The following is a 21,978-nucleotide window of genomic DNA, read 5'->3' on the forward strand; positions in this document are numbered from 1 at the left end:
TCAGGAATTCATCTTTGAGCCAATTACATTTTCAGAATGTGTCTTGTCTCTTTGAGAATGACATATCATTTGTTCATTGATTGTACAAATGATTGCTAAGTACTCACTTAGGGACAAGTGCTATGTTAAGTGCTGGGATTGTGAAGACAAAAATGACCAAAAAAAAATTCTTGCTCTTAGAGAGTTTATAGTGTAATTCAGAAAGACAAACATATAAACTAATGATTCAAAATAGGAAGTAATGCCAAGCACAAGGGAAGATGTCTGTAGTCCTAGCAAGTAGGGAGGCTGAGGCAGGAGGACTGCTTGAGCCCAGGCATTCAAGGCCAGTCTGAGCAACACAGCAAGACCCTGTCTTAGAAAAACAAAACAGCAAGGGTGGTAAGTGCAGTAATGGTGAGATATATTTTATGCTATAGGAGGGCAGCATTTGACTCAAACTGGACCCGGGGTATACTTCCCAAAAGGGGAGAGAGTTAAATTTGAAAGAAAAATTAGTATTGAGAAAGGTGAATAGGAGAAGTAAAAGCATGTTTGAAGATGGAGAGAAAGAATGTGGCATAGTCAAAGAATGGACAACTAGATGTTATGTTAGAAGCAAGGAGTTTTTGTGAGAAAAAGCAGAGAGGCACTGTGCAAGTAAAAGTTCAATAAGAGGTAACTGTATCTTTGAGAGGTTGAGGTCTTGTGTGAGGGAGATTTATAATCAGGTATTTTACAATACAAAATGGTATTTGCTACCTGTTCTGTCTATGGAGCAGCCATTCTTTTATTCTTTTACTTTCTTTTTTCTTTTTTTTTTTTTTTCTTTTTTTTTTTGAGACGGAGTTTCGCTCTTATTACCCAGGCTGGAGTGCAATGGCGCGATCTCGGCTCACCGCAACCTCCGCCTCCTGGGTTCAGGCAATTCTCCTGCCTCCGCCTCCTGAGTAGCTGGGATTACAGGCATGCACCACCATGCCCACCCAATTTTTTTTATTTTTAGTAGAGACGGGATTTCACCATGTTGACCAGGATGGTCTCCATCTCTTGACCTCGTGATCCACCCACCTCTTAATAAACTTGCTTTCACTTTACTCTATGGTCTCACCCTGAATTTTTTCTTGCGCAACATCCAAGAACCCTCTCTTGGGGTCTGGATTGGGACCCCTTTCCTGTAACATCTCTTTGGCCACTACAGAAGGGACAATACTGAGGAAAGGCTAACTCAACCCAAAGGCTAACTCTGGGTAAGTGGTGGTATCCAGTAATATTATTCTGGCAAATTGTGAAGGGATGATACTGAAGAGACTTCCAACCCAAAGGAAAATTCACTTGCATGCACAAACTGGCTGACTTTGGGTAGATGGGGTGGATTTACCTGAGTAGATGATGGGACTGGGTTAGAAGCCCAACTAACAAGAGTTAGAATCTCTCCTAAGATAGAGTGGGTTAAAGGCCCCTCTTAATAAAAGCCAGGGACACTTGCCCAAACTTGGGTTTGAGACTCAACTTAGGAAGATTAGAGCCTTTCCTAAGATTTAGAGGGTTAGATGCCCCTCTCAGTAAAGTCTCTGTCAGCTAAGAATGGGTTTGGCACTATAGGATGTTAACTGCTATTGTCTTTGGGTTAATCTGCCTTTCACTCTTTGTTGATGGCTATGGGTGACAGAATTAGGCATGTACAGGATCACGGGACATGGGAAGTTTTTCTCCCCAAAAGGGGAAACTTGAGAGCTGTAGGGACTACTGTGAAAGATCCCTCCTCTACTGACAAACTGCCACCTGAACTTTTCAGTGTCACTGCAATGGGGGTGTCTTTCTCTGGCCTCCCTGAGCTCTTCACCTTCCCCACCCTGCCACAGGCAACGCTTTTCTCTCTCTCCTTTCCCTTTCCTATCTTTTCTTTCTAGGGGTGACCATCTTGTCCAGAGATCACAAGTTGAAATTCCTGGTCAGAGGTTGGATTAACAATGACAGGGCCCAGCTGGGGGCATGTTTGAGCCTTGCCAGTTTGATACTGGGTGGGTGCTAAGCAGAAGGGCTAATGTATGTATTTTGTCACACTATTTTACTCTGGCAATAACGGAAGAAGATAATTTTCCTTCATGTTGCAGCTTGACCCCCAGGACTGTCGTACAGCCAGCGGGGTCACTAGGGCCACCCAGGGAAAGGAAACCCAGAAGCCTGGCATGCCAGCCAAAGGGTAAGAATTTCTTACCACTCAGACTTCTGGTCTCTGTCTCTCTCTCTCTCTCTCTCTCTCTCTCTCTCTGCAAATTGGGTCAATGAATGGTAAAAATTACAGTTTATCTCCTCTCTAAAGTTTTGATTCATGGGAAAAAGAATTTATGAGGCTAGTTTTAAACTGCAGTGAATCTGTTGTACTTTGTGCTATGAATTTGTCTTTCCATATCTTTCTGTCAGAAAGAGGGATACTTTAGGATTAGAATGTGGACCTAGGACGTTTGCCGGCTGTCCAAGACAGCCCAGCAAACTAGTCAGTTATGTCCTTGGGAGCTTGATCTTGTAACCATGTGGCCCTGCTTTCTCTTTTCACAACGGTGGCCTGGGTTCAGAGTTCAATTCTCAAATCAGGAAATGAGTCCTTTATCTTCTATCTGTGTATTTATATGTGTTATGTGTGTAATATAAAAGAGCTTTTGTTAATTGGCTTAAAAATAATAAGAACTTAAATATTTTGTTAGCAAAGTGTAATGCCTTTTAGTTTGTATGACTTAAGTAATCTTTGGGAAATAAAAACAGTTTTACATGTAAGGTATGTAAAGAAAGTGAAATGTGTTTTTGGTAAAAGATTATAAGAATTCATGGAAATATAGAATATTTTGCCTATATTAAAAGGTTAAAGGGTTGTTTTAAGTTAGCTAGGATAAAGCTGAAGGTTTAAGGATGTTGTGCAAGGTTTGCAAAAAAATGAATTGTAAAAGAGATTCTGTGTGCGAATATACTGGCTAAAGCTAAAGGGGTATTATTCAGGTTTTCTATAAATTGAACATTGAAATAAAAGCACAACAGGTTTTTCTTAGAGCACTGATCTGCTCTTTCACAAGTATTTTAAAGGTTTATAAAAGATTTATGAGAATCTTACCTTATGGTCAAACTAGTTAAGATTAAATACATTTGTCTATAAGATTTTATTAAGAATTAGATTTAACATTAATAGTACATTAAGACAACAGTGGCATTTGGCTTATTTGGTATAAAAATAATACAGAAAGCATTGTCAAATATAAAACAGTGTTGGCGTTCTTTGGGCTGTGTTTATATAAATGCGTTATTGGTATGTGTTCCAAAATAATGGAAAAATTCCTACAATTCTAATATGACTTAGCATATGTTATTAATAGTTATAATTGTTATGTACAATTGTTGTATGCCACAGAAGTAAACAAAATTTCCTTGCCAACTGTGACTTTAATAGGGGCTGCCCTAAGGTGTTTTGTCATCCACTGACAATTATTGTCTTGTTTCAATCCTCTTCAAAAGCTAGCTTATAATCAGCTACAGGACTTTGACAGGTGTTCTTAAATGCAGGTTTCTAATAACTTTGGCAATTGTTACATTAGAATAGAGGAAAGCAACTTTCAGGACTCTCATGGAAAGCTGAAATGTTCGTAAATATCTAGCAGGACAGGAATTAACCGCATGGACTGAACTAATAGAAGACCAAAGCAATTTTTTAATTTTTTGCATAAAACGTTGCTGATCCTTTGTTTTCTTTTTCAGAGTCAAGAAAACTTTTCTTTTGAGCTATTTATAGCTTTTAATAATTGAGTAAAGTATACTCCTACGAACAAAATTTGAAACATATTTGTTTCTCTCTACCTGATTTTGCCAGAATTTGGAAACTAGTTTTAAGTAGTCTTAACTTATGGCAATACAGTTATTTGCATAAGTGCAATAAGAATGTTTCTTTTCTAACAGGACACAGTTGAAGAAATTGGTTATTTTACCAAGGCTTTGACTGGAATGGTGTGCTTTCCTTTAATGAGTCAAACTTTGAAAAGCCAATAAAAGCCCTCTAGGAAAACTGTCCTCATACCTTTTCTACACAGTTTCTATACAGGGTTCCTGACCTGGTGGTTAGTAAAGAACGTCACTTTCTGACAGGCCCAGGAGCTCCAAGTTGTCTTAGAACCTCAGGAGGAGGAGAATTTACCCAACTCATAGGAATTTGAGGGTACAAACCCATGACCAGTCTCAGCTTTTAAAAAGTCTTATTTGGGATTCCTTATGGAACAGAGTTCCATCAAAGTCAATTTTAAAAGCCTATGTGAAAAATAATTCTTGATTTGTCTTTAGTAAAAACAGGAAACTAGAGAGAGAAATTATATTTCAAAAACTATGGTACACCTGTTATTACATTCTAGCCTCATCAGTTGTTTTTGAGGGTTTTTTTCCTGCAATTTACACTGACTGCTTATTCCTGTGAACCAACCAGTGCTCTCTGGTTGCTGCTCAGAAGAAACAAGAAGGATGGATAATGTAAAAATCGGGATCAGCTGGGTGCAGTGGCTCACACCTATAATCACAGCACTTTGGGAGCCTGAGGTGGGTGGATCACAAGGTTAGGAGATTGAGACCATCCTGGGTGACGCTGTGAAACCCCATCTCTACTAAAAATACAAAAACAAAAAAAAAGTTAGCCAGGCATGGTGGCATACACCTGTAGTCTCAGCTTCTCGGGAGGCTGAGGCAGGAGAATCACCTGAACCCAGGTGGGGTTCCAGTGACCCAAGATCGCGCCATTGCACTCCAGCCTGGGTGACAGAGCAAGACCACATCTCAAAAAAAAAAAAAAAAAAAAAAAAATCTGGCCAGAAGTGGTGGCTCACACCTGTAATTCCAGCACTTTGGGAGGCCAGGGTGGACAGATCATGAGGTCAAGAGATCAAGACCATCCTGGCCAATATAGTGAAACCCTATCTCTACTAAAAAATACAAAAATCAGCTGGGCGTGGTGGCATGCGCCTGTAGTCCCAGCTACTTGGGAGGCTGAGGCAGGAGAATTGCTTGAACCAGGGAGGCAGAAGTTGCAGTGAGAGGAGGTCCCACCACTGTACTCCAGCTTGCTGGCACCTGGAAACAGAGCGAGACTCTGTCTCAAAAAAAAAAATCTGATCAATATTCTAATTTTTGGCATGTATTGGAATCAGCTAGCAACCCCTTATTAGCTTGGTTCCAACAGTTGTCCAGCTCATGAAAAGTCTTCTAATTTAGTTTACTTGGCTTGATTTTACTTATTTTGCTTTACTGTTGTGGAATATATTGCTGTTGTACTCTGTGTAGGAATGCAGAATAAGCCTATTCAACATTTTCTTAAACATGTGTTAATCTTCTAGATATCACCTTCTGTTGGAACTCAGGAGTTATGAGTGGCCCTCGACATACTGACACTTCCTAACTGAGCTCCTCTCTACCCCAAATACAAGCGATTCTACTAGTTAGGCAGGAATATCATCACGCCGATACAGCCTGAAGAAGTTACAGAATATAGATCTGTCCCTCCACAACTCTTAGGATTAAGGGTTCTCTTATAAAAGGGAGGGGGAAAACATCAGAGGCATTTGAACCAGACAAACTCCATCTTGAATAAGAGCTGGGGAAAGTGAGTGTGAAACCTACTGGGCTGCATTCCTAGACAATTAGGCATTCTTAGTCATGGGATGAGAAAGGAGGTCAGCCCAAGATACAATAGAGACCTTGCTGATGAAACAGTTTGCAGTAAAGATGTTGGGCAAATCCCACCAAAACTAAGATGGTGGTAAAAATGACCTCTGATCATCCTCACTGCTACTCCCACTCCTACCAGCACCATGACTGTTTACAATGACAATGATCTACGAAAGAGAGACATTAACAATCCAGCCTTTGGTTAGCATATAATTAAGAAATAACCATAAAAATGGGCAACCAGCAGCTCTCAGTTCTGCTCTGTCTATGGAGTAGCCATTCTTTTCTTTCTCTCTTTTTTTTTTTTTTTTTTTTTTACAAATTTGCTTTCACTTAAAAAAACAAAACAAAACACAAAATGGTATTTGCTGTGATAGCATAGGAGCAAAATGCTCTCATGATTCCATCAAACTCACCAGTGTACACTTAAAGAAACGTCCACTACTCAGGGTGAAACACTTCATTATGAAAAGGGTTTCTGAGACATTCAGAAAACTATTAAGCATTGCTCCTGAAGTTGTGATGTAACCTTGATCATCTTCATCTCACTTGGATACCTTGCTCATGATAAAACCCAAACTCACAGATGTCTGTAGTAGAAAAGGGATCAACCACAATGAATATTTTTGTAAAGAAGTCTGATGTAAAGATCTGCTTTTAATGACTTAAGAAATTTTATGGTAAATGATAAAAAGTGCAATGTTGTTTGTTGGAGCCTAAGTTACAGTATATGAAAAATCATAGAATTCTAGAGTTAGAAGAAGCTCCCCCAAATTTACATATAATAACAATAATAAGCATGTATTAACGTACTTTCACTACAATGTGTGAAGCCAATCCTATTATTATTCCCATACTGCAGTTAAGGGAATAAATAATTTGTCTTCTCATAACTAGAGTACCTGGTATTTCACTCCCAGCACACAGCTTAGACAGCCCAGGTGACTGAAACCATGTTTATTGCTCTAGCATAGGGTGACCAAGATGAGGAAACGGGGTCCCAAAGAGGCTAAGTGACTAGTCAAAGGTTAGACAATCTGTTGTGGCTTTACCCATTGATGCAAGTAGAGTGAGGAATGTAAAGAAAAAAAAAAAAAGCAACACTTAAAACCAACTAAGAGGCTTAACAGAACTCTAATTAGATTTTTTTTTTTTTTTTTAAAGAGACAGAGTCTCACTCTTTTGCCCAGGCTAGAGTACAGTTACTTGATCATGGCTCACTGCCACCTCAAACTCCTGGTCATAAGCAATCCTCCCACCTCAGCCTCCTGAGTAGCTAGGACTACAGGCACTTGCCACCATGCCTGGCTAATTTAAAAAAAAAAATTTTGTAGAAATAGAGTCTCACTATGTTGCCCAGGCTGGTCTCAAACTCCTGGCCTTAAGTGATCCTTCTACCTTGGCCTCCCAAAGTGCTGAGATTACAGGTGTGAGCCATCAAGCCTGGCCAAGGAGTCTAATGAGAGTCTTTATGTTCTTCCCTGTTGAGGATCTTAGCACAATTTTGATGTCTTCAACCATAACTTACACACACTTCAATTTTTTTAATTTTTCTTTCTTACAAATAACTTTGTACATGATTTTATGATTCAGTGGCACTACAAAAGGGGGATGAGAGAGTTTAATTCTTTGATGCAGGATTGGAGAGGAAGTGAAAGAAAATCAGAGGCTACCCTATTAATCAGCTCTACCAGACCTGTGCACCGATCTTGGTTCCAACATTTCTTTGAGCAAGGTTCTTATTCTTCCTTGGGCTCTGTTTGTTTCCTCATCTATAAAATGAAGACAATAACTGATACCTTTCAGGGTTATTACACTAGTTAAATGTGACACTATCTGTCAATGTAAATCAAAGTTGCCAGCACACACATATAGCAAGGCTCAGCCAAAGTTAGTTCCCTTCCTGCCCCTTTCTATCCCAGGCCTATTGAAGAAAAAATTTTCTAAAATTGATTTTAAAACTACCGCTGTGATGGTGGATACATATCATTAAACATTTGTCTAAACCCATAGAATGCAACCAGGTGTGGTGGCTCACACCTGTAATCCTGGCACTTTGGGAGGCTGAGGCAGGCAGATCACTTGAGGTCAAGAGTTTAAGACCAGTCTGGCCAACATGGCGAAACCCCATCACTACTAAAAATACAAAAATTAGCCAGGCACGGTGGTGGGCACCTGTAATCCCAACTACTTGGGAGGCTGAAGCAGGAGAATCACTTAGACCCAAGAGGCAGAGGTTGCAGTGAGCCAAGATCATGCCACTGCACTCCAGCCTGGGCAACAGAGTGAGACTCCATCTCAAAAATAAAATACATATAATGCACAACACAAAAAGTGAACCCTATTGTAAAATATAGGCTTTAGCTAATAATAGTTGGTCATTTATTGTAACAAATGCACCACACTAATGCAAGACATTAATAATAGTGAAAACTAGGAGTTGGGAGGTGAGAAGGTATATAGGAACTCTGAACTTTCTGCTGAATTTTTCTATAAACCTAAAACTTTTCAATAATTAAAGTCTACTAATAGATAAAAAGTTCTGAATTGGCCATCTTTTGACATGCCTCATCATTCAGGTTGAATTGACTCTCCCGTGACACCCGCACACAGCTAGATAATTTTCTCTAGAGTAGTGCAGGACCATCAGTAACAGAAAAGGGACAAGCCAAATCACAGTGAGTTCTTGCTCATCACACTAATTGGCTTTTGGGGACTGTCTCTTCTGGGGATCTCCTGACCCCCAGCTACTCAAGCACCACCCCAGTGGCTCACAGGCCATGCCCCCACAGTGAGACACCACGTGTGACTGCACACCCATGCCAGTGTCCATTTTGCGGCACATGCAGGAGTCTCTGATGCAGTGTTGCTCACAGAACTTAATGGCATTGAGAAAAGTGAAACCTGATCTGCTTACTTTGGCAGACTTTGGGGTGGGCTGTAGAGAATGTGGTTGGGAGGGCATTCTCAGGCAGTAGGATTAAAAGTACTTCAAGTACTGGTTCAAAAACAAAATCTCCATAAACATCACAGGCTGCAAATAAAGTATCTGAATGTCTGATTAGATGTCTCATTTGTTGGGGAAAAAATGTGCCGAAAGATACAGCAATGCAGAAAATTATACCATATAAGAATTGCAAACACTGGTAAGTCAGAGAAACATTTTTAAAATGAAACCAATATGGAACACACAAGCACTCTTAGCTAAAACACCTTCTTAGAGTCTCCAAGACACAAATAGGCTACATTCAAAATATTGGGCAAGAAATTTGTCTAGAAGTGGAAACATATTTACTGTAGGTGCAATGTCCAGACAGGCTGGCAAGTACAGTTCAAACTGTGATGTTCCTGGAGCACCGCAGAAACTCCTCATGGTGGAAGATATTTCTGTGGAAAAACGTACTAACTTATCTGTCCTTCACGGTGTTGGCCAAAGGTGAAGAGACTCCTTTATTTGTTTTGCTCAGTTCAGCACACCAAATTCCAGGGCACCACTTAGCCTGTTTACACAGACCGCAATGTGAACAGTGTTGCTGGAGTTGTGTGATGTGGGGCCTGATTCCCAGGGCCTGGGAAAAAGTACTGGCTGCAAATAAGCTTCATGCTCACGGCTTCAGACCTACTCCTCTGTCCTAGAAGGAAGCAAACCATTCTTATAAGGGATGACTGGGTCTGCGCTATTAATGAGAATGGGAAACACACCAAGATAAAGGAGTTGCCTCTACTGCACCCCTACACTAACGGGCCCCCTCTTTAGCTTCATATTACCATCACCCAATCACCACTCCCAGAGTTTCTGATTTAATTTGTCTGACGGGGCCCAGACATCTGAATTTAAAAGTATTCCAGGTGATTCTAATGAGCAACTAGGATGGAGAACTACTGCTGAAAATGTTAACTGCATTAACAACTGCATTTTATTTTATTCTTCTCTAAGTATGACAACAGGTAAAAGGAGCCTGATTAGGATCTTTGGCATAGCTAAGAAACCATCAGACTCAGTAAGTCTCTTAGGGCAGAGTGTAGCGGTAGGACTAGAGCTAGCGATGCCACCTCCAAGAACAGCACTAGAAAGAGCCTAAAAGGAAGACCCAGTGTGGAGGTGGTTGGTAGGGGGAAGGCTGGGAAGAGGAGGGGAAGATAGGATAAGATGGAGAGAGGCTGACACAAGGCAACTTTTCACTGGCAGCCTAGCTGGGATAGCCATCCCTGGAACACCAGTCCCATGTGTGAGATGTAAGTACACAAGTCAGTGGCATGGAGACATTTCCTGATCTGTGGCTTTATAAGTTGCTTTGGTGCCAGTCTCCCTAAAGTGCATGGAAATCACAGGCTATGGGATTCGTTGGTGGGAGGACACTGGGGTCCTTGCATATGCCTTCCCCAACTTTAGTTTTTTCCTGTGTTGACAGAAATCTTTGCTAAATTAGCAATATTGTCAGAAAGGAAGCAAAACCTAAAATGAAAGAAATTAACATAAAGTTTAACTAGTAAAATTTTGTGCTATCACTATTTTCTGTTGCATTTCCACTTGGTTCCTTGCTATGAATCTTTAAAGGCAAAGATAAGTCTATATATTATATTAATAAATTGTATTATTCACAAGGCTAATGTTTTTCACACTTCTTTATAGTATGATATTTTAAGACAAGGTAGAAATGGGTATTTAAGTTTAGGCAGTATGTAATAGAGCTCTCTAAAATCATAAAGCGCAAAATCATTATTGAGCAGATTAGAAGGAGATTTGAGGGTATCTGCTTAATTATCTGCTGTAAAGAAGAAAAATTTAAACATTCTGGTCTGTAAATTAAGTCTCTCACATCATTCTGTAAGTGTAATTCCCCTCTGTGTTCCTAATGTGTCAATTACTTCTTGTTAAAATTTCAATGAAACAATGGCCCTTATCCCATACGGCTTATAACACTCTTCAACATGTTCATGGACCTCAGTTCTGTTCATTTGAGCCTGTATTACTGTCTCCAGCTTTCTCCATGGGATAAACAATCTGGCCTTTTCTACTCAATAACAAAAAATAAAAATCAATTTTTTTGAAGGGAAAAAGGAATCGACTCCTTTTTAAAAAATTAAATGGATTTTTTAGATAAAGAGACAGTAATGATAATGCATAACAAAGGTCATCTTTAGTTCGCACATCTCATTGTAGGAAGACTTCATTTAATCATCTGAACTAAAGGTAAGTCCTTTACTCACTTTGTGAACACTTTAGTGTCTGCAGAAAGAAACTCAATCTACAATATAATTAAATTTGTTAAAAATTTCTCAGCCTTGAATTCATCATCTGTACAGTGGGGATTCATAATATCGACTTCACAGGGTTGTGAAGATAGTTTTTATATATATATTTTTAAAGAGATGGAGTCTCACTCTGTAGCACAGGCTGGAATGTAGTGACTTGATCACAGATCACTGCAGCCTTGACCACTGGGGCTCCAGTGATCCTCCCACCTCAGTCTCCTGAGTAACTGAGACGACAGGCACCTGTCACCATGCCTGGCATTTTTTTGTCTGTTTGTTTTAGAGATCTGATCTCTCTATGTTTCTCAGGCTGGTCTCAAACTCCTGGGCTCAAACTGTCTCCCTCCTTTGTCCTCCCAAACTGCTGGGATTGCAGACATGAGCCACCACAGCTGGCTATTGTTAATTAATAAAGAATTTCAGCTTCCTTCACTCCTGAACAAGTCTTAGCTTTTTAAGTCTTAATTTCAGATCTCTCTGGCCACAGAGCTAACAATTCAGACTCGATGCCTATGAGCATTGTGAATGTTCAAGCCTGTCTCGAAACGCTATATGATCTCTGACTGTATCTCCATTAGCTCATGTGGTTGATATCATTTGCCATTCTTAACAGAGGAAAAACCTAAAGTGGGGGAAAGGATATGTAAGGACCCCAGAGTCTTCCTACCAATGAATCCCATAGCCTGTAATTTCCTTGAGCTATCAGGGGACTGGCATCAAAACAACTTACAAAGCCACGTATCAGGAAATGTTTCTACTGGGGTAAAAGAAGACCAGTAGTTTCCAGGAACACAATTCAGCAACAATCCATGAGTGATGGTGAGGCAACATAGATTCTTGAATGCTAAATGGTACACCCACACCCAGCACACTGCCACCTCTTAGCTTGAACAGTCAAATCAGCACTACAGAAGCTTTACGGACAAATGAGAAAGACAAAATGGGTTCCATCTGGGGTTTTTGAAAGATTCTATGAAAGTGTAAAGCTAGTCCTTTAGTTCTGTCTGAGGAATTTTCTTCATCACTCCATCCTGCTGCCAAAATCTAAGTCCAGTGTATATTATAAACTGATTTTTTAAATGTGGTTTTACGTGGCTACATATTTTATTCTATTTCCTTTTGCTATAGTAATGTCTTAAGAATTTGGAAGATCAGTTTACTGATACCAGGAGGAAATCTTAACATGGCTACATGGTAAACAAGATTATGAATAGGATATAAAATGCAGTGTTAAACTTTTTGGGTAATATTTAATGTAATCAAATGGCCATTTAACTCCTATTCTTCTCTCACTGACAAATCACCCTTGAGTGATCTTTTAATCACCAATCAGTAACTCCAGCAGCAGCTTTTTTTTATTGTTCCAAAATTTTTAAGGGCTTGAGACATAGACTATTTTTCAAAGTTTAAGTACAGTCATTTTTATAAAATGCTGTGTGGTCTCACTCAGATGTGAAAGTAGGTAGCAGAGGCCACAGTCATTGATGGCACCAAAGTTACTGAGCCATGACACGTGGTCAGCAGGAGTCTGATCTTCTTAAGATGAAGAAAATATTAAAAGGAAAGAAAAGTATCAAGAATTGCTGATGAAGAAAGCAAAAGGTAATTGCATCTGTGATTTGAAATGGATGGTTGATGGCTTGATTGCTGGGGGAAAGTGGGTCATTATATCATAGCACATTAAACAACAATGGATTCATGTGAAAAGGGGCTATTTTATATTACCTGAAATGTCTTTGATTCCATCCTTAATAAGATCCTTCCCATTTATGAACCTCTAACCCCTTAAAAAAGAAAAAAACCTCATCCAGGGTGCCCTAAGACCTCCTCATTCCATCTGGAAAGATTTCTTTCCTCTGATTGCAGAAGAATTCTATTTTATTGAAACCCATCATAGGGCAGTTATCACATCCTACCTGGTGGCGCACCTATTTGCCTATGTGTTCTGAAGGCAGAAGGACAACGCTGTCTGCTGCATGTGGATGAGTTCAACTAATGTATCAATAAATGAAATCAGTAATTATTGTGCCTTAAGCAGTCTCATAAAAAACAAGAATACCAACACACACTGATATCTTTGAGCTCTTTATATTAAAACTTAGATATTTCTGTGATTCTGGGTTATAGAAACTAGTGACTAGTCTTCTCCTTAAAAGGAAACAAAAGAGAGGTTAGGGACATCATTTTTTCATTAGAAACATTTAGAGTTGTGCCTTATAGCTCGTTTTTGGATCTCTCTGATTAAACATTTTTCTAAATCTTTAAAGAAAGATATAGAAGACAAGCTTTATCAAATTCACAGAGAGCACAATTATCACTGAGTACACAATCAAGATCCACAGCCTTGATTATCAGTGCCTGGAATGATGTACTGAGCCCATGAGTTAGCTTCCAACAAGCAAACTGTGTAACTCTGCATGTCCCCAAATCAAGTGCATATGTATGAGAAAGAGCGGATCTGCTTTGGCAGCACTCTATTTTTCAAAATAGTCTGTGTTCAGATATTTGAAGAGGAGTTATTTGATGGTTCCAGGGTGCAGAACCAGGGAGAATGTGTGAAAGTCTCAACTTAACTTTCAGAAAAGACTTTCCCTCAGTGTTGTCAAATAATGGCAAGAGCTGAGGTATAGATACAAAACAGGGTTCTTTGCTTCAGGGACAGAGTATGGATTAGGTCCTTTCTGGGGTCGCTTTTAACTGCATCTGATTGTCCTCTTCAACCTCTTTGTGCATGACTCTCCTCCTTGCCATTGACATGCCAATCAAACTGGACTTCTTCCCATCCTTAAACTCACCACATTGCCAACCCCAGCTTCCAAGCCTTTGCAGGTTTGTCCATGCTATTCCATCTGCCATGAATGCCCTTCCTCACTGCCATCAACCATCACATTTGCCTGGCTAAATTCTACCCATCCTTCAGGTCTTGACCTCCCAAACCAGTTTTATCTGTTCACACAGAATCCTCAACTGCACTTTGTTGCACATCTACAAGCACTTTGTTTAAAAATAAAATAAAATAAAATAAGTCTGCCGTTTCTCCTGATCTATAAATTCCTTGAAGATAAAAACCAAAATTGTTCTGTTCACCCAAGTTTCTCTAGTGCTGATCATTGAACTTTTCACAGAGAAGGTCAATAAATATCAGTCGAGTGACTGAGTAAATGCAAACACCAGATCTATTTTTTTAAATGATGAGAGAGAGAGAGAACACACTCCTCCACGTGTTTGAATGAATACCTCCTTCCTTTGGTGATGGTTCACAGGCTCACTATGGTGCAATCCCAGAGATTCGAGTTCTCAAATAAACATTACCCCTGAGGGGCCCCTTGTCACAATGGAGCAAAATCTTGAGAAAAACAAAATGATGCCTCTCCTTATGAAACACCTATATAAGGAGGATCAGAAAAAAATGAAGACAATATGATTTTCACATTGCCCTTGATCTCTCCATACCAACCAATTTCATAATCTGTAAGCTCACGGATCTGATTCAGGCTTTTCATTTATAAGAATCAAGTGAGGGCTGAGAGCGGTGGCTCATGCCTGTAATCCCAGCACTTTGGGAGGCCAAGGCGGGCAGATCACCTGAAGTCAGGAGTTTGAGAGCAGCCTAGCCAACACGGTGAAACCCTGTCTCTACTAAAAATACAAAAAAAATTAGGCAGGTTTGGTGGTGCGTGTCCGTAGTCTCAGCTACTCAGGAGGCTGAGGCAGGAGAATAGCTTGAACCCAGGAGGCAGAGGTTGCAGTAAGCCGAGGTCACGCCACTGCACTCCAGCATTGTTGATAGTGTGAGGCTCCATTTAAAAAAAAGAAGAAGAAGAAACAAGTGAGAACTGGGCTGCTCATCAGAGTATCAGAGAAAGGCCAGGGGGTGGTAGGTTGAGCTTTGTTTTGCCCAGACAGTGGAATCTGGAATATAACTTTATTTCCTGTTTCTCTTTTCTGTTCATCTATAAATTAAGTTACTTGCCAGGTGTTTGTTTTCTTTTCAGCCATTACACCTGTATTAGCCATCTTCCAAAGAAGAAATGTTTATTAAACACTTGTACGTCATGTTCCATATATAAACATCTGGTGAGGTAAATATCAATGCCCTCATTTTACCCCTGAGGAAACCAGCTGAGTAACCTGGCCAACACTACAGAACCAAAGAACATTGTAGCCCAGGATCAGAACCCAGATGAAATGTTTTCAAAGGCCATGATTTTTTCCTACTGCACCTCTCTGATTTAACATTCGAGCTCTTTTATCAATACTACCTTTTGGTTTTAAAACAATCACTAAGGCTTATTGGATAAAATACAACGATCCTACCATGTGATAATAAAAAGGAATATTTATGTAACACAGAATTAAAGTATGGCTGTTGTGTTGTTGCTCTGCTGTCTTTCTAAGGTGCAGGATCACTTTTACCAAAAAAAAACAAAAAACAAAACAAAACAAAACAAAACAAAAACCTGTACTGTGAATGAGATTTGATAGGAAACGCCTGACAAATTTTAAAAATTTGGATGAGTTTTCCTCTGCGGTATCTATCCTTTCTGAAACCTTCCTAACTTTACTGTGGTTTGAGTTTGTAATTTACCAAATAACTTTTGTGCTAACAAGAAATGTAGGCCTTAGAATGAAGATGCCATGGCAGTGGGTATGACCTAATCAGACAAAATTGTGGCTTACTTATTTTAAGAGAAGAGTGCACGGAGCATCTGTAAGTACTAAGAAGCTAATAATGTTTGACAGAAAGCAGGGAAGAGTTCCAGGGAAGCAGAACACCCCAGGAAGGATGCAAGGCTCAGTCATTCCCGGGGCATTTATCTGTCCTCTGTCACTAGGGAGGTATAGACACAGGACAGGGTTCTTTGTTTCAGGGAGAGAGTGGGGAACAGGTCTTTCTATGGGGTCAAATAAAAGAAAGATAAGAAAGTTTCAAGGATAAACTTGAGAGTGAAAAGTGACATGTAGTATTAGGAGCCTTCAGATGATGCACAAAAAGAGCATTTTGGGCCTTATTTTTTAATATACATTTCCCCCAAATATCATCAACTCCATAAATAGGCAGGTTTAAGGGAGAAACCAAAAACTATTTTTGACTTCTGTAAAAACTTACCCATGAAAGACAAAGAACATTTGTTTTAAAATATCCTAATTTTGCAAGATCCCTGTCCTCCAGTCTATAGTTTTCCACTCAAACATATTATCTTCAGACAGCTAAAGGTTATGTTGTCGAAAAGCACATAGATCACAGCTATAATTTCTTATCTTGATCACCAAGTTTCAGAACCCTTTGAAATGGTGCCCAGTCACTGCAGTGAGAGAAGCTGCATTACAGACAAAATATACTAAGACAGGATTTCATTAGGGACTGGGTTTTGGGTTTTTTTGTTGTTTTGTTTTGCTCAGCCTCTCAAAGACATCTTGGGTAAGCCTCTCACCAGGTAGCACAAAAGCTGCTGAATCACTTGAATGAAAGGGTCAGGTTGCAAGCTGTGCCTGTGTGGAAGCTGTCATGCCCTTTTCAGACCACCCAGCTCTCCAAAGGAGGAGTGACATTAGATTCAGACAAGATAAGAGGCTGCCCTTCTGTGTAACCTGGCCCAGGAAAACAGCCTTTCTAGGGAGTTACAGGATCCCATTGTAAGGAATGGTTACACGCCCTGAAAAGCTCACACTTGTGTAACTCAGCATACCTGCAGCCATGGTTCTTTATGAGAGAAAGAAATATATCTCAAGAGTTTTGAAGAAAAGCAATTAGCCAACTCTTCAGGCCTATTCTCCAAGTAAATGCTGAAAAGCTCTCATATCCCATATCTGTGTTTAGAAGACTGAGTCATGGCCGCCAATGTCAGAATATCGGAGCCAGGAAGATGCCAAACCTCATTTAATTCAACTCATTTTAGGGATGAGGAAGTGAAGCTTTGAGGGTTAGATGGCTCTTCCAAGGCTGGTTAGTAACAGCTAAGATTTGAAACACCATGAGGACAAGGACCCTGTGTGTGCCATTCCCAGTGGGCATTTTGAAATCCTTAGAAACTAGCACTGAGCCTGGCACACCTAAATAACTGGAATGAGGAAAGGGAAGAAAGGAAAGGGTTCTGATGGCCATGTCCAGTTTTCTTTTTAATATAAATATTAAATGCCATAAAAATGCAAGGATGGGGATGGAAGCTGAATTCAGACTTTCACATATTGTGAAATGAGAATTTTAACACCATCGAGGAATCACTTTCTGTTTCTTTTCTTCCCTGTGGGATGGTCCAATCCAAAGTCATTTTCAAAATATGGGACTCCTGAACTGCTCCATGAAATCCAGCTCAGTTTACCCCAACTCAGCCTAGCCCAGCTCCAGCAGCCCAGCAACCCCAGAAGGCTGGGAAAGAATTAAAAACAGTCCTGGGTTTAAAGTTTCCAAAACAAACATTGCTTAGCCATGAGGGGGCAGATCAGGCCATATAGCCCAACATGTAAAAGCAGGGAACATAGTAGTCAGATCCCTTTGCCAACTCCTTTTCTTCCTCATGGAAATGAAAGGGGAGCAAGAAACAAAAATGAAGAGATTGGTGGAAAGCCGATTAAAAAGCCCTGGTTTGTCAGCCAAGCATGCAAAACCATGTTGCACATAAGTTATCCTCGACAACAGCTCAAACTCAGGTTTCTTATTTAGATAAAAGGTTTAATATTAACCAAGTACATGACAAGAATTTCATTGTCAAGGACAATGAAATGTTTACCCAAGTGTGACCCACCTGCTTCAGAATCACCTGAGAAGATTCCTGGCACCAGCCTCTTACCTTGTCTGAAGGTTTTAGCCCCAGGTCTAAAACCATTTGGGGCTGGGGACTGAGAACCTGCCTTTCACTAAGCAAGTAGGGGGTTCTTACACACATTAAGTTTTGAGAATGCCTGATGGAGAGAAACAGCAAAGTTTCCTAGAGTTGCACCAAAGGCATTTTTAGCAAGTGTAAGCAAGGGGCTGAGGTACTGCTTTTCAAGCTTTACCTAGAGTCAGAAACAGTGGGTGTCAGTTTTCCAGAGCAGAAACCTGGAAAGCATTCGAATACTTGCTCTAGTCTGTGAAGCAGCCCTGAAGAGGTTAATCTCTCCAGCAAGATTCCCAGTCTATAAACACCAATTGGCTCCCTGAAATGCTCTTTTTAAGCTTTGTAATGCACACCAAGTAACAAGAATGGGTGCAGTCATGAAAAAAAAAATCAGAAACTAAAATTATATACCTTGAAAACAATTTCTGTAAGCCAGAAATTGTTTCCTGGATTTCCAAAAAAAATTAAAAGAAACTCTTTACAACAGCACCAAAGTCTCTGGACCAAATCTCAATACTGAGCAGAGAAAGAGCCTAAAAATCAGTCCAAAACTTCAGAACAATGCCATTTCTTTGCCTCCCCAGCACTCTCTCTTCCCCACAAAGAAACAGAAATCATGTTTTAAAAAAAAAAAGTCTCCAAATGTAACTAAACTAAAGCAAAGGTATCCAGAAATTATCTTATCCAAATTTCTCTCTGTACCATGAGGACATTATCTATTTCGTTCGTTTTTGTGTCTTTTCCCTATGCCATTTCCTTTAGCTGAGAAGAAACATTCTAATTTCAGATGGAAAAATTACACAATTAAAAGGTGGTTATTTCATTGGCAAATGCCACTGCAGATGGATTAAGAAGAGAGAAATTTGTGTCACGTAATTAAAAAAAAAAAAACCCTCAATTTTGGCTGGCATTTGGTTTGTTAACACTGCAAGTTGCTACCTTCTGAGTTAACAGGAGAATTAAACTTCTGCAAGCCTCCTCTTGCAGACGTCTTGCATTGTTACTTGGCATTAATGATATCACACTAACAATCTCTGGGGCATTCTGCTAACAGAACATTCACAGTCACAATGAAAAGAAACACATAAAGCAGATACTTACAGGTAGTAGTTTTCCTTTCCAAGCCAAAAAAGCTAGAAGCTCTTGGAACCGGCAGGCAGGATAAGAGTCACTGACCCAGCAATCTGGATTATAGGGCTTTGAGAGGAAGGGGGAGGAAAAAGAACCCAGGGAAGGAAGAGAGCTGAAATTCCAGTCTTTCAGGTCAGCTGTGTTTGAATTTTCTTTGTACTAAAAATCCATTGACCTACCCCACAGAAAATATAGAATTGAAGTTCACATACACACTCTGCTCTTCTTGCTGGTCTTCTCCAACGCAGCTGCTGCAGCTTTGAAAACTTCCTGAGCGCCAAGCCTCAGGACTCCCCCTGAGAAGGGCAAGATAAAGATGCCTTCAACTGTTTGCAGGGAGCCCGACCTCCCCGGCAGACAGCCACCGGCTTTCTGGGTCCGCAGGGACAAAACTGAGCTTTTGTTAATGAGGTCGGTTGCCTCTTCCCAGTCTCTTCCCAGCTTCCTTTCTCACTACTAGTTATGTACTAACTGCTCTGCCACTTGCCAAGCCGGAGCAGCCTCTCTCGCCTGCAGCCCACAGGCACACACACACTCAGACACAGCCACACACACATTCACACATGGGCATGAACACACATACAGACATGCACACACACACAGGCACACACACAAGCATGCACACATTCACAGAGGTACACACACACACACACACACACAAGATACACAGTCACCACACACAGACACATACACTGGCAAATGCATTCACATGCATGCACACACACTGACATGCCCCACACATGTGCATGCATTCTCACGAGTGCTCCACACACACTCAGGAGCACACACAAACACACAGGCCGCACATGCCCACACCCACCCATGTACATACTCACACAAACTCTTCCAACACACTTTTTTTCTGCCCTTCTTTTCTTCCAACACATTCCCATCTTGAAAGGTTTTTATTTACATTCAGACTAGGAGCCTGGCATTCAGAAGGGACAGAGAGGCAGGATTGGCCCCTTTTAACTTTTGTCATGGCATTTAAGGGAAAAGATAGGATAGAACTAGATCCCAGGGTGCTGTTTTTTAAGTACCATCTTAGTTCTTCCGTTTATAAGGCTTTTTGTGTTTCTGGCTCTTTTTGAAAATCCATAAAAATCCCGTTAATCTGATCCGTTTGCATATAGTTCACGATCCCAATAATTCAGATATATCACAGGCCAAGAACTGTTCTCTCAACAGAGATTCATGCAGTTAACTTGTCAGTATTCAGTGGTCGGTGAAAGTCTTGTTTAATAAAATGCTTGCCTGTATTTCATCCCCACCAGGAAAAGAAAAACAGATAACGGCATACCATCTGGCCTAACTTTTAAATTAACCATAAAGAGAGAATTTGAAGTGTTCTCACTTTGGGGGAACTGTTTATATTGAGACATGTCTGGTTGTCCTAAACCTTAGCCAAAAATACAGGACACTGTGAATCCAATTCAACCTGGATTGTGGTTTCCCTAACAAGGTCACAACACTGTATATCTTTCTTTAGAAGCCATAAGGAATAGAGAGAGGAAAATGAAAAAGGAGAATAAAATTACATGAGGAAGGAAGGAAGAAAAGAGAAAAAAGGAAAGAAGGAAAGAATGCAAAAGAAGGGAGAAAAAAATTTGAAAACATGCTTTGTGGATACTTTAGCAATGAATGGTGCATATATACTTACTCCAAATCTTCAAGAATCTCTTGATTCATTTTATTTGCTCTGAGAATAAGTGGGTAAAAGTTAAGAATACTAGGGCAAGAGAAGAGGACCAGTTCAGGAAAGGAAAGGTTATATATACCACACTCAAAACAGATAAACATGAAAACAATTAAATAAAGAAAAGCAATACAAACACCTCTGTGTACCAGAAAAGAGCAGAAACACAGCCCAATGAGAGGGTTTACAGGAAGAGCCTTGTTGACCTCAGACTTGGGAGCTGACAACATGATTAGAGGACATTAGGAAATAAAACCACCCTTGAGCAGGGCAGAGGAGCAGCGTGCTGTACTTGACATGAGAGGGCTATAGGTCAATTTGACTTTTAACATAAATGCAAAATCTTAAATAACTTATTTACAAATTAAATTCAGCTCTGCGTTTTAAAAGATAATATGACCAATAGCAAAGAATTTTTTTTTTTTCAGGATTGCAAGGATGGTTCAAAGTCAGAACACCTAAATCACTTTATAAGTAAACAAATGCTATTTACTAACACAGTTATTATTAAACATAGTGACAATGTGTGAGTCATGTATTAATCTTGAAAAGGCAAGAAATAAAGCCTTAATAACGACAGTTAATGCATATTCTCACTTATAAGTGAGTGTTGAACAATGAGAACACATGGATGCAGGGAGAGGAACATCATACACCGGGGCCTGTTGTGGGTGGAGGGCTAGGGAAGGGATAGCATTAGAAGAAATACCTAATGTAGATGACGGGGTGATGGATGCAGCAACCACCATGGCACATGTATACCTATGTAACAAACCTGTGTGTTCTGCACATGTACCCCAGAACTTAAAGTATAATAAAAAATAATAATGATGGTTAAGAAACGCAGCATAATAGACAATATTATTCTCAAAACTTAATTTTAAAATTTCCTAGGTTGTGAATATCTCTTTTAGAAGCTGTTAGTTGAAATTTGGAATCCATTTGACAAAGGAATTGTACACTGTGTATAAGTGGTTGCATTGACATGCTTCTTCTAACATCTGGGCTAAATAAGGTTTATGGATTAGTCTAGAAACAGAGATAAATGTTTTTATATCACTTCTATGGGAAAAATAACTTCAGCATGCTAAGCAAAAAATAACAAACTCAGATTGGAATGTATCTCAAAGTGTCTGCAGGAAATATAATCTTTGCAAAGTTAATTATATACATGAAGCTTGGCCTAACTGTGCCAAACATATTCTAAAATAAACAGAGTTAGATTAGTCAAAATGTCCTGAAATCTGAAGTACCTGTTTATACAACTGTCATCTTTTCTATCTGTCACAAATGAATAAAGGCCTGGAAATAATACAATTATCAACTTTGATCAATAAAATACTCTTTGAACATGTTGAAATGCCAAGCTAGGGCTTTTAAAAAGAACTAGTCAGAGGGACA

At 39.8% G+C, this 21,978-nt stretch overlaps 1 protein-coding gene across 9 annotated transcripts in view; it reads right to left on the minus strand.

Moving 5' to 3' along the window:
* FREM1 (FRAS1 related extracellular matrix 1) overlaps nucleotides 1-19,664 on the minus strand; it is a 171,709-nt gene extending 152,045 nt beyond the window's left edge. For 2 of the 9 annotated variants that reach the window (XM_039475197.2, XM_039475202.2), the window contains exon 1: nucleotides 18,852-19,662. The gene's annotated coding sequence lies outside the window, so the exon portion shown is untranslated. Of the gene's footprint in view, nucleotides 1-18,851 lie in introns of all 9 variants that reach the window. The other 7 variants (XM_039475201.2, XM_039475200.2, XM_074394856.1 and 4 more) reach the window with 6 other exon arrangements.
* Nucleotides 19,665-21,978: the final 2,314 nt, after the last annotated feature.

The sequence above is a fragment of the Saimiri boliviensis genome, chromosome 2 (assembly GCF_048565385.1).
Source record: "Saimiri boliviensis isolate mSaiBol1 chromosome 2, mSaiBol1.pri, whole genome shotgun sequence".
Classification (NCBI taxonomy): Eukaryota; Metazoa; Chordata; class Mammalia; order Primates; family Cebidae; genus Saimiri; species Saimiri boliviensis.